At 39.4% G+C, this 8,995-nt stretch overlaps 1 protein-coding gene and 1 long non-coding RNA gene across 2 annotated transcripts in view; one reads left to right on the top strand and one right to left on the bottom strand.

The window, feature by feature from the left end:
- The window catches only part of LOC107833431 (uncharacterized), a 16,261-nt gene extending 11,931 nt beyond the window's left edge, over positions 1-4,330 (top strand). The window contains exon 2 of the long non-coding RNA XR_001659176.1: positions 4,282-4,330. This is a non-coding gene — a long non-coding RNA (uncharacterized LOC107833431). The remainder of the gene's footprint in view (positions 1-4,281) is intronic.
- fmn2b (formin 2b) overlaps positions 1-8,995 on the bottom strand; it is a 120,167-nt gene that overhangs the window by 10,005 nt on the left and 101,167 nt on the right. The window lies entirely within an intron of this gene.

Here is an 8,995-nt window from a genome sequence, read left to right on the forward strand (position 1 = left end):
AATACATTTTTGTGTTTATTTGATTCCTATTCAAGACACTTTGATAAGAATGACTATATATGTAGTATAGGCGACTACAGAGTATCTTTGTTTACATTTTTGGTTGGTGGTGTGCCTCGTGATTTTTTCAATTAAAACAGTGAACCTTGGCTCAAAAAAGGTTGAAAAACACTGGACTAGTCGATTATTTTCTCTGCAATGACTTTTTTCTGGGCCAGTCGACTAGTCGCAATCACATGACAAAACAGATTTTTCCAAGGAAATTAAAGAAGGTGGAGTAGGTGAGTTCTTCAGAAAGCTCAAATTGTATAAAAATGTAAATAATTTAACAAAGAGAAACTGTAAATTACAGCATAGGCTACCGCAATAGGGGCGTTGCGCGCCGCCCTACATACAGAGACTTTAGCCCGCGGTAGGCAGGAGTCCGTTTCCCATCCTCCATTCGCTGTGCCCATGCCTCTCTCCCCCCGCTCCGCTCTCTCTGCCCCCTTACAGTCAGATTGCTGTCAAATAAACTAGTGCCGAAAAGAATTCTTAAAAAAAAAGAAAGAAAGACTACCGGAGTAATGTGCGACAACACGTCATGATGTCAGGCTTTTTTGTCCCTCAACTACCCCAATTGATCAGCGTCACGTATTGAAGCTTTTAACCTGGCAGCTTTACGCTCTTATAAAAATATGGTTTGACTACATCTGGAAACTAAGTCCAAGCTTCATCCTGAGGATCTGATAGAGGCGATCTCGGCCGCCGTCTGCATGTCGGTTCAGAGAGCCGCTGCTGAGTCAGCAGAGCGTCCTGCTGCGCATCGGGCGGAGGAGCAGCAGGAGGAGCAGCAGGAGGAGCAGCAGGAGGTTTCGTTGAATTCAACTGTAACCAAACGGGATCCGTTCATAATAAGTTTAGTTTGTTATGTTCCAAAAGCACCAGTGGTCAGTGTGATAATTTGACTCCTATACGAGCAGCTACCCAGAGATCATCAGCATCAGCCGGTGTTTGGAAAAAAAAAAAAAAGTCAGACCCGACTTTGTGCAACCAACTTTTCTCCGCTGCTCACGAAGAATCATCTGTTTATTGCTCTTTTAATTCTGCATAATAGACTTAGTTAAAGCGGGAGAAGGGAAGAGGGTGTCAATATTTGCCGTGAAAATAGCTGATAAAGCCTCCAAGTAGTTGTGAAGGGTTTTTGCGCTTACGTCACTATGACGTCACCGCGACTAGTCGACATCGACTAGACTATTATCATGATGTAGTTACAAAATATGTAGTCGTTCAACCCCTAGTTAGCATAGCCATCAATGACAGCAGATAAACGATTTCCCTGCAATGATATGTTGTTTCTCCACCATTAGCACATTTAGCAGTGAGTGAATGAAGTTGACTGACAGCATTAAGACCCTCCTCCTGGTTCTGATTGGTTGTTTTGGCCGGAACGTTTCATTACTTTAGCTAGCAATAGTAATTCAGGGACGAGGTGGAGGAGATTGATAATCTGTGAAACAATCAATCTCATAACAAACTGTCATGACATGGTGACAGCTTTAACAAATATGGAGAAAACATTTTTTATTATACTGCAGCTTGAATAAAATGCAACTACGTAGCATTTTTTGAGAAGTCAGGATTGCTTTATGGTTGCCTAAGAAAGCAAGTTGTAAGCCTTTAAAATTGTGATGATTTTTAAGGGTCAAACGGACTCAAAAAATTGTAACCAGCAGCTGCACAGGGGGGGCCCAATGAAATTTTTTGTCTCCTGAGAACCGGCCCATAGACTTATGTCCTTTATAATGGACATTTTGTGATCCTTTATATTTTGTTCCTACTTTGAGTTACCTTATCAAGCCCTACAGTTCTCTGTAGAGGACATCCTGGGCTTTCGAGGGATGTGCCATGTGATAGGTTTGCATTCCGGGAAGTCCCTTTTTTTCTACATCAAAATGGCGAGATTACAAGCACATTTTATGGAAAGATGAGAGGTAAGTCAAGTATTTAAAATTTTTTGCAATTTTTGCCATGATAAATATTGATATTCTTGTTAATTAACATACCAGCAACAATATTTTGATCAGTGAAAACAATTTAATGATTTTTTTTTTAGAAATAACAGACCTTTTATCAATGTCAATTGTAGTGGACATCAGGAGCATTTTAGTGTAATTAATGACTCCACATTGTTGTAGGAGAAAGAAGTGAAGCAGAAAGGATTCTATGCAAGATAGTGGAGGGAGATTCAGACCTGGAGCTGTCAGACAAAGATGAGGATGAGAATGAGTCTATAATAGTGGAAAAAGGTGAAGAAGAACAAAAAGAAGATGCAGGAGAATCTGATGAAGGGACAGACTCAGAGCCAGAGCAGGAAAGTCGCCGTGTTATGTGGGCCAGGACTAACTTGTATGTTTTTCTTAATTCCCAAGAGAATTGTTAGAATTTAACTTCTGCTTTACATTTCAATTTATTTGTTTTTTCCCCCATCATACAGATTCACCCCTTTGCTCCCCGAACTTCCTGTTAATCAAGATAACTGTAAAATATGTGAAAACTGGAGTCCAATTCAGTACTTTTCACAGTACATTGATGACAAAGTGTTTGATGATTTGGCTACTTTTACAAACCAAAAACAGCTGCAAACTGCAGGGGTGTCCCTAAATACTACTGCCCAAGAAATGAAGATTTTCTTCGAAATATCAGTACACATGGCCTGTCTTGGCTTTCCCAGAATCAAAATGTTCTGGGCTAAAAAAACAAAAGTGCCAATTATTAGCAAGAAAATGACAAGAGATAGGTTCTACAAACTTAGAAACTCACTCAAAGTTGTCAATGATCTAGATGTAACTGAAGAGACAAAGAAGTCAGACATTCTTTAGAGAGTCAGACCATTGCTTGACCGTGTGAGGCAAGGTTGTCTTAACCTTCCAAGATACGCCAAGGTTTGCACTGATGAGCAAATGATCCCTTTCACAGGCCGCTGTCCAATCAGACAGTTTGTTCCTGGCAAACCAAACCCTACAGGTCTAAAGGTATTTGTCCTTGCCTCTCCAAGTGGTTTGGTACTGGATTTTGAGGTGTATCAAGGAAAGGGCACATTCAGGGGCCAAAGACTGGGAGTTGGAGCTGCAGCAGTCTTGCAGGAACACAAGTTCCTGGGGAAACAGATTGAACTAGTTAGTTCAATCTGTTTCCCCAGGAACTTGTGTATTCTTTGATCGATACTTCACAACAATTGAGCTAATGGATGTGTTGCTGTCAAAAGGTCTTCCATCAACTGGAACCATTATGAAGAACAGAGTGCCAAAGCCAAGCAAGCTGCCAGAAGATAAGCAACTGCGAAATGAAGGGAGAGGGACATCAGTTACAGTGGTGTGAAGAGAGCCTGAGCTGGCTGTCACAAAGTGGTTTGACAATAAACCAGTGTTGATGGCTTCCACCATTTATGGGAAAGATCCAGAGGACATTTGCAGTCGATGGTCGAACAAAGAAAAAGCTCATGTCCTGGTGCGACGACCAGCAGTGATCAGGGAATACAATAATAACATGGGTGGCGTAGACCTGTGTGATCGAATGTTAAGCTTTTATCGCATGTCAACCAGGAAATGGACGTCGCGTGTGATCACTCATTTCTTTGATGTTGCCATCACAAATGCCTGGATCCAATACAAATCTGACAGTAAAGTGCTCAACCTATCAGCTAAAAACACCCAGCAGTACCTTGACTTCAAGCTGCACCTGGATGAGGAGCTGTTGGATGGTTCTTCATCAGATGACAACAGTGAAGACAGTGAAGAAGAGTATCAGCCACCAATCAAAACAAGGATCCCACAACCAGAGCCATCAGTCCGCAGACTAGGAGCCAGGCACATGCCAGAGATGATGGGTATCAAATATGCAGAAAGATGCAGGAATAAGGGCTGCAGTGGCAAAACCTACATTAGATGTACCAAATGCAAGATGTTTCTCTGCATCACCAAAAAGAAAACATGCTTCCAGGATTATCATACCTAAAATATTCGGATGAAGAACAAATTAAAAACTAGTTCTTAAGTTACTATATTTCACTGCTCAGCAAAATCCATGTTCTATTTTTATTTCAAGTAAAAGCACCAAAACATGATCAGAAATGAAGAATTTCTTGGGTTAATGTGATTCATTAGTCATTCATTTGTACATTTTCACAATTTTTTGAATTCAGTCATAATTTACACTGAAACCGTCCTGATGTCCTCTACAATGGACATTCTGTAAAATGTCAATAAAAAATAAAAAATATAAAAAAAATAAAATGCTAAGGAATCCGTGTATGGTTCGTTCTTTGGTTTTTTCGTTTCAAAATAAAATTGGAAAAACAAAACAAGTATGTGTTTTTTGTTTTTTCGTTTTTAAAACAAAATTAGAAAAACGGCAATTGCAAAAATAAAACAGAAAACGAGCTGTCAATTTAGCTTTTCATTATTTCATTGTTGACAATCGATCTGACCCAGAAGTTCTCTCTGTCCGGTTTACACAGGGGCCGTATCACACATACACATTATGCTCTGCCCAGCACACTTTGTTTTTCTACACTCGTCCAAAGTGACATGTAATTAATTTGATCATGATACTTTCACACAGATAGCCTTTAACTCTGACTTTATATGAAGCTAATGGCTGCTAAATGCTGTATTCAGTAGATATCTAAAGGGCTAGTCTGTCCAATTTTTTTGTACCAACCTTTAATCTGCTCTGGTGTAAAAAGACGTTCAAACCGCGACTTGAACATTCTGCCAGTCATTCAAACTCTTTAAGTTTTTCCTTTCTGAATAGCATTAGCATACCAATTATAATCCGGTATGTCATGAACAAGCATGCAAAAAAAGGTTATCCAAAATATCCAATATCGTATATATGGTATATAACAACATTTTTTGTATACAATATACTAATAGATAGATAGTATCTATTTCAGGCAAATACATGGAAATAGATGGCAGAAATAGAAATCTATTTCTGACAGAAATAGATTTCTACCAGGTAGGAAATGTTTGAAATAATTTGCCATATTATTAAAAGCTTAACTAAATAAATGTTTGCCTACGGAAGAGGATTTGGGAAAGAAAAAAAAGTCATCATTCTGTCTTTAATCTCAGAAATCAGACTTCAATCTAAAAAAACAAACAAAAAAAAAAACAATCTTGAACATCAGTTGGTGTTAGAAAAATGTTACAGGCCCCTTATCCTCTTCTGTGGTTTAACACCTCACAATATTTTTTCACATTTTTATAAGTGATGTATGATTGTCCAATTAGAAATGAACATTTCTGTCCCCTTAATGAGACTATTCATCCATCCATCCATCCATCAATCCATTTTCTTCCGCTTATCCGGGTCAGGTCATGTGGGCAGCAGCTTCAGAAGGAAGGCCCAGACTTCCCTCTCCCAGCCTCTTCTTCCAGCTCCTCCAGGGGAATCCAAAGGCGTTCCCAGGCCAGCTGAGAGACATCGTCCCTCCAGCATGTCCTATTTATTATAACTTATTAGACTCAACTGACTAAACATAATGAACAACTTTTGAGTTGATACTTTTCATTATTTCTTAGCTGTGGATTTATAAGCAAGAAACATTAAAATAATTATTTAATATTTAATTTGTATCAACCTATATGTAGTCAGAGCTTTAAACTCAAATCTTACAAAATATACAGACAAAACATTTTCATAAAAATGTATTTATTGCAATAACATACAAACAGATATTCAGCCAATGTTTGGGGAATCATAAAAAATATATTCCTATAATTTATAAAAGATGAGGAGACAGTGAAGAAGACGATGTCAGGAGGAAGAAGAGGATCACTGGGAGATTCTGGGAAGCTGCATCCAAACCTGGAGCTGAAACCTCTCCTCCTAAGAGCCGCCTGTATGAAAAAATAAAAATTATTTAAAAAGAAGTTCACACTGCACATAAGAAGCCAATCGAAGGGAAGAATATATTTCACACACACACACACACAAATAATATGAATTTACAAACTACAAAACGATCAGAGGAAGGGAATATTAGTAACTGGTATTGGATGATGTCAATGTTTAGAAGATACCAACATCTTCAGAAGTATCGAACTCTCCAGAGAGGAATATTATATTTTGATACACCTATCAAACAGTATATATGCAAACAAATTAAACTCTTCATGTCACACTTTGAGACGCTACGATCAGATATTAAGCAGCAGCAGAATACGACAAGGTGACTTGCCCAGATCGCGGTTAGCGGGGTAAACGCCTCCACCTGCCCGCTGAGCCTGGAGCCGCCGGTCCCCGTTAGCGGAGCTACGCTGCTCCGAAAACTCCGCAGTACATTTAAAAAAAACTGCACATAACTAAGTGCGTAAATGAAGCTATAAGGGGTACTTTCTAGCCTAAAAACATCTTTGTCACAAACTATTAATTTGTGACAAATTAATAGTGTACTTACCTCTGTTTATCGCTGCTGAAGGCGCAGTGCAATGGAAGCCATCTTGCTGGTCCAGAGACGAGACTGCGGTGGAAAGCCACTCCCCCGTGCTCTGGCCTTTCAAAATAAAAAACTTAACTAAAAACTCAGGCTAACCATTTTTCTCGGTGACCAGATGTCCGGTGTTATTTGTTTCTCACAGGAGCAAACTGACTTGCGGCTGGCAGGAAATACTACAGTATATAGCCTGAAATTAACAAGCTTGTCTCCCCGCAGCCTGCATAATGTGTGTGATACGGCCCCTGTGTAAGCCGGACAGAGAGAACTTCCGGGACAGACCGCTTGTCAAAAATGAAATAATGAAAATCGAAATTGACAGCTCATTTTCTTTTTTATTTTTGCAATTGCCGTTTTTCTAATTTCATTTTAAAAACAAAAAAACAACACATACTTGTTTTGTTTTTCCAATTTTATTTCAAAACGACAAAACCAAAGAACGAACCATACACGGATTCTAAGGTGTTTTTTTTGGCCTAAATAGGTAGGAAATCACAAAAAAAAAATGGAAATCGATCCAATTTGATTTAATGAAAAAAAAAAAAAAAGAAAAAAAAAAAAAAAAAAAACAAATTGGAAGACACTTTTTTTCTTTGGTTCTCAGGAGGATATCTATAACAATAAATACAATTACAGCTCCCTTAGATGAAAAGCTTTCTCCAATTCAACATCTGTAAACTGTGATTTCAGATTTCATCCAATCTGGACTCAAATTCAAGAATTTGTATAAAATATATAATTGATCATTAAAATCGTGGCATGGTGGTCTTAAATTCTAGTTGCCCAATTTTAATCATACTGGTCACATCACATCTACATGCCTAAATGCATTGAGTTGCTGCCATGTGATTGGCTGATTTGACATTTGCTTTAATGAGCAGTTGGTGTACCAACAGGTGTTAAAGTGGCCGGTGAGTGTATATGCACTCCATACATCACTTTTGCCCTGAGCAGCAAATTAGGGGGGGAGGATATTTGAGAAAGGTTTGATGTCATCCTTCAGTTTTGTCTTTTTGGCAACTAATTCATTCTTGAATGTGCTTTTCCTACGACACTTGATTTGGAGAAGTTAATTTGTTAAATTAATGTCATAAGAAATATGTCACCCAATGTGTTTCTTAATTGGGAAACTGTTTAATTTGACTTCAGTGACTACCTTTTCATTTTCGGATATAACAAGCTTTAAAACAAATGGATTGCTGGGTTGCAGATCAAGTAGTATTTACTTCACTGTTACGACTGGCGTTATAAAGTTAATTATGTAAACATTAATGTGCAGCTGCCCGTCCCTGATTGGCTCCCCAGAAGTCAACGGAGACGTCTAATTGGCTGTTTCCCGGAGGTGATGGATATAAAAGCTGCAGAAGCGGACTTCCTGTGTTCCATCCTCCGCTCATCTCCACCGGCCACACCATTTGCTTGTTTACATCTTGTCAAAGTTCTGGAGTTGTAGGAGTGAGCTGCCGTTTATGTTTTCTTCATGTTGCGATCTGGCCACCCCTATACGGGTCGTAACGTGAATTGGGGGCTCGTCCGTTTAAATCCCATCCGCAACCGCCACCCCCCATATTTGAATTGGGGACTCACCCGTTCAAACCCCTCCCAATTCTGAATTGGGGTTTTGTTCCGTGTCTTCTCTCGCTGTGTTTGGTGAGTGTTCATTTTTTCCTGATTGGCAGTTTTATTTTGTGCATGGGGGGAATTATGGAGAAGGGATTTTCCCTTGATAACTTTGTATGTTCACCTTCTTGGGTAAAATTGGAAAAATGTAGAAAAGCGAACCTGCTTATTGTGACTGACCATTATGACATTGAGGTGGCTTGCAGTGATCAAAATCAGAACTAACGGAAACCCTGTGTGAAAAACTGGTGGAGAACGGTGTGTTGCAAACAGCTGCAGTGAAGGAAATCGAAGACGCTGCACTTGGAGCGGTTGTTGATGCAGCACTGGCTGATGTGCCTGCAGCAGTCTCAGAGATCAACAAAGACTCTAAACCTCTTGAAGGTATGTCATCTGAGGATCTGCATCTCACACTCCATATAAGGGAGGTGGAGAACCGCAGAAAGGAGCTGGAAGTGAAAGCCATGCATCTTCGAATCAGAGCTCTTGAGCTCCAAAACGGTAAACTTGCAGTTTAACCAAAACCACCAAGCACAAATTCTTCTGTTTGTTACTTCTGACATTAGTAAGCACATTACATTGGTATCGCCATTTCATGAGTCTGAGGTCGACTCTTATTTTGGCGCATTTGAGTGCATAGCCACTGCTTTGAGCTGGCCAAAGGAATTCTCGTCCCTTTTGCTACAGGGTAAGCTTGTTGGAAAGGCCCAAGAAGTGTGTTCAAGCTTGTCTCTTGAGCAGAGTTTAGATCAGTGGTTCTTAACCTTTTTTAAGGTACCGAACCCACCAGTTTCATATGCGCATTCACTGAACCCTTCTGTAGTGATAAATAAAATATGATTTTCCTCCAAATTAAAGACATAGGGGTGACCCACCTAGAGTCTAGTTGGGTCA

This window comes from Poecilia formosa, unplaced genomic scaffold, assembly GCF_000485575.1.
Source record: "Poecilia formosa unplaced genomic scaffold, Poecilia_formosa-5.1.2 Scaffold382, whole genome shotgun sequence".
NCBI lineage: Eukaryota > Metazoa > Chordata > Actinopteri > Cyprinodontiformes > Poeciliidae > Poecilia > Poecilia formosa.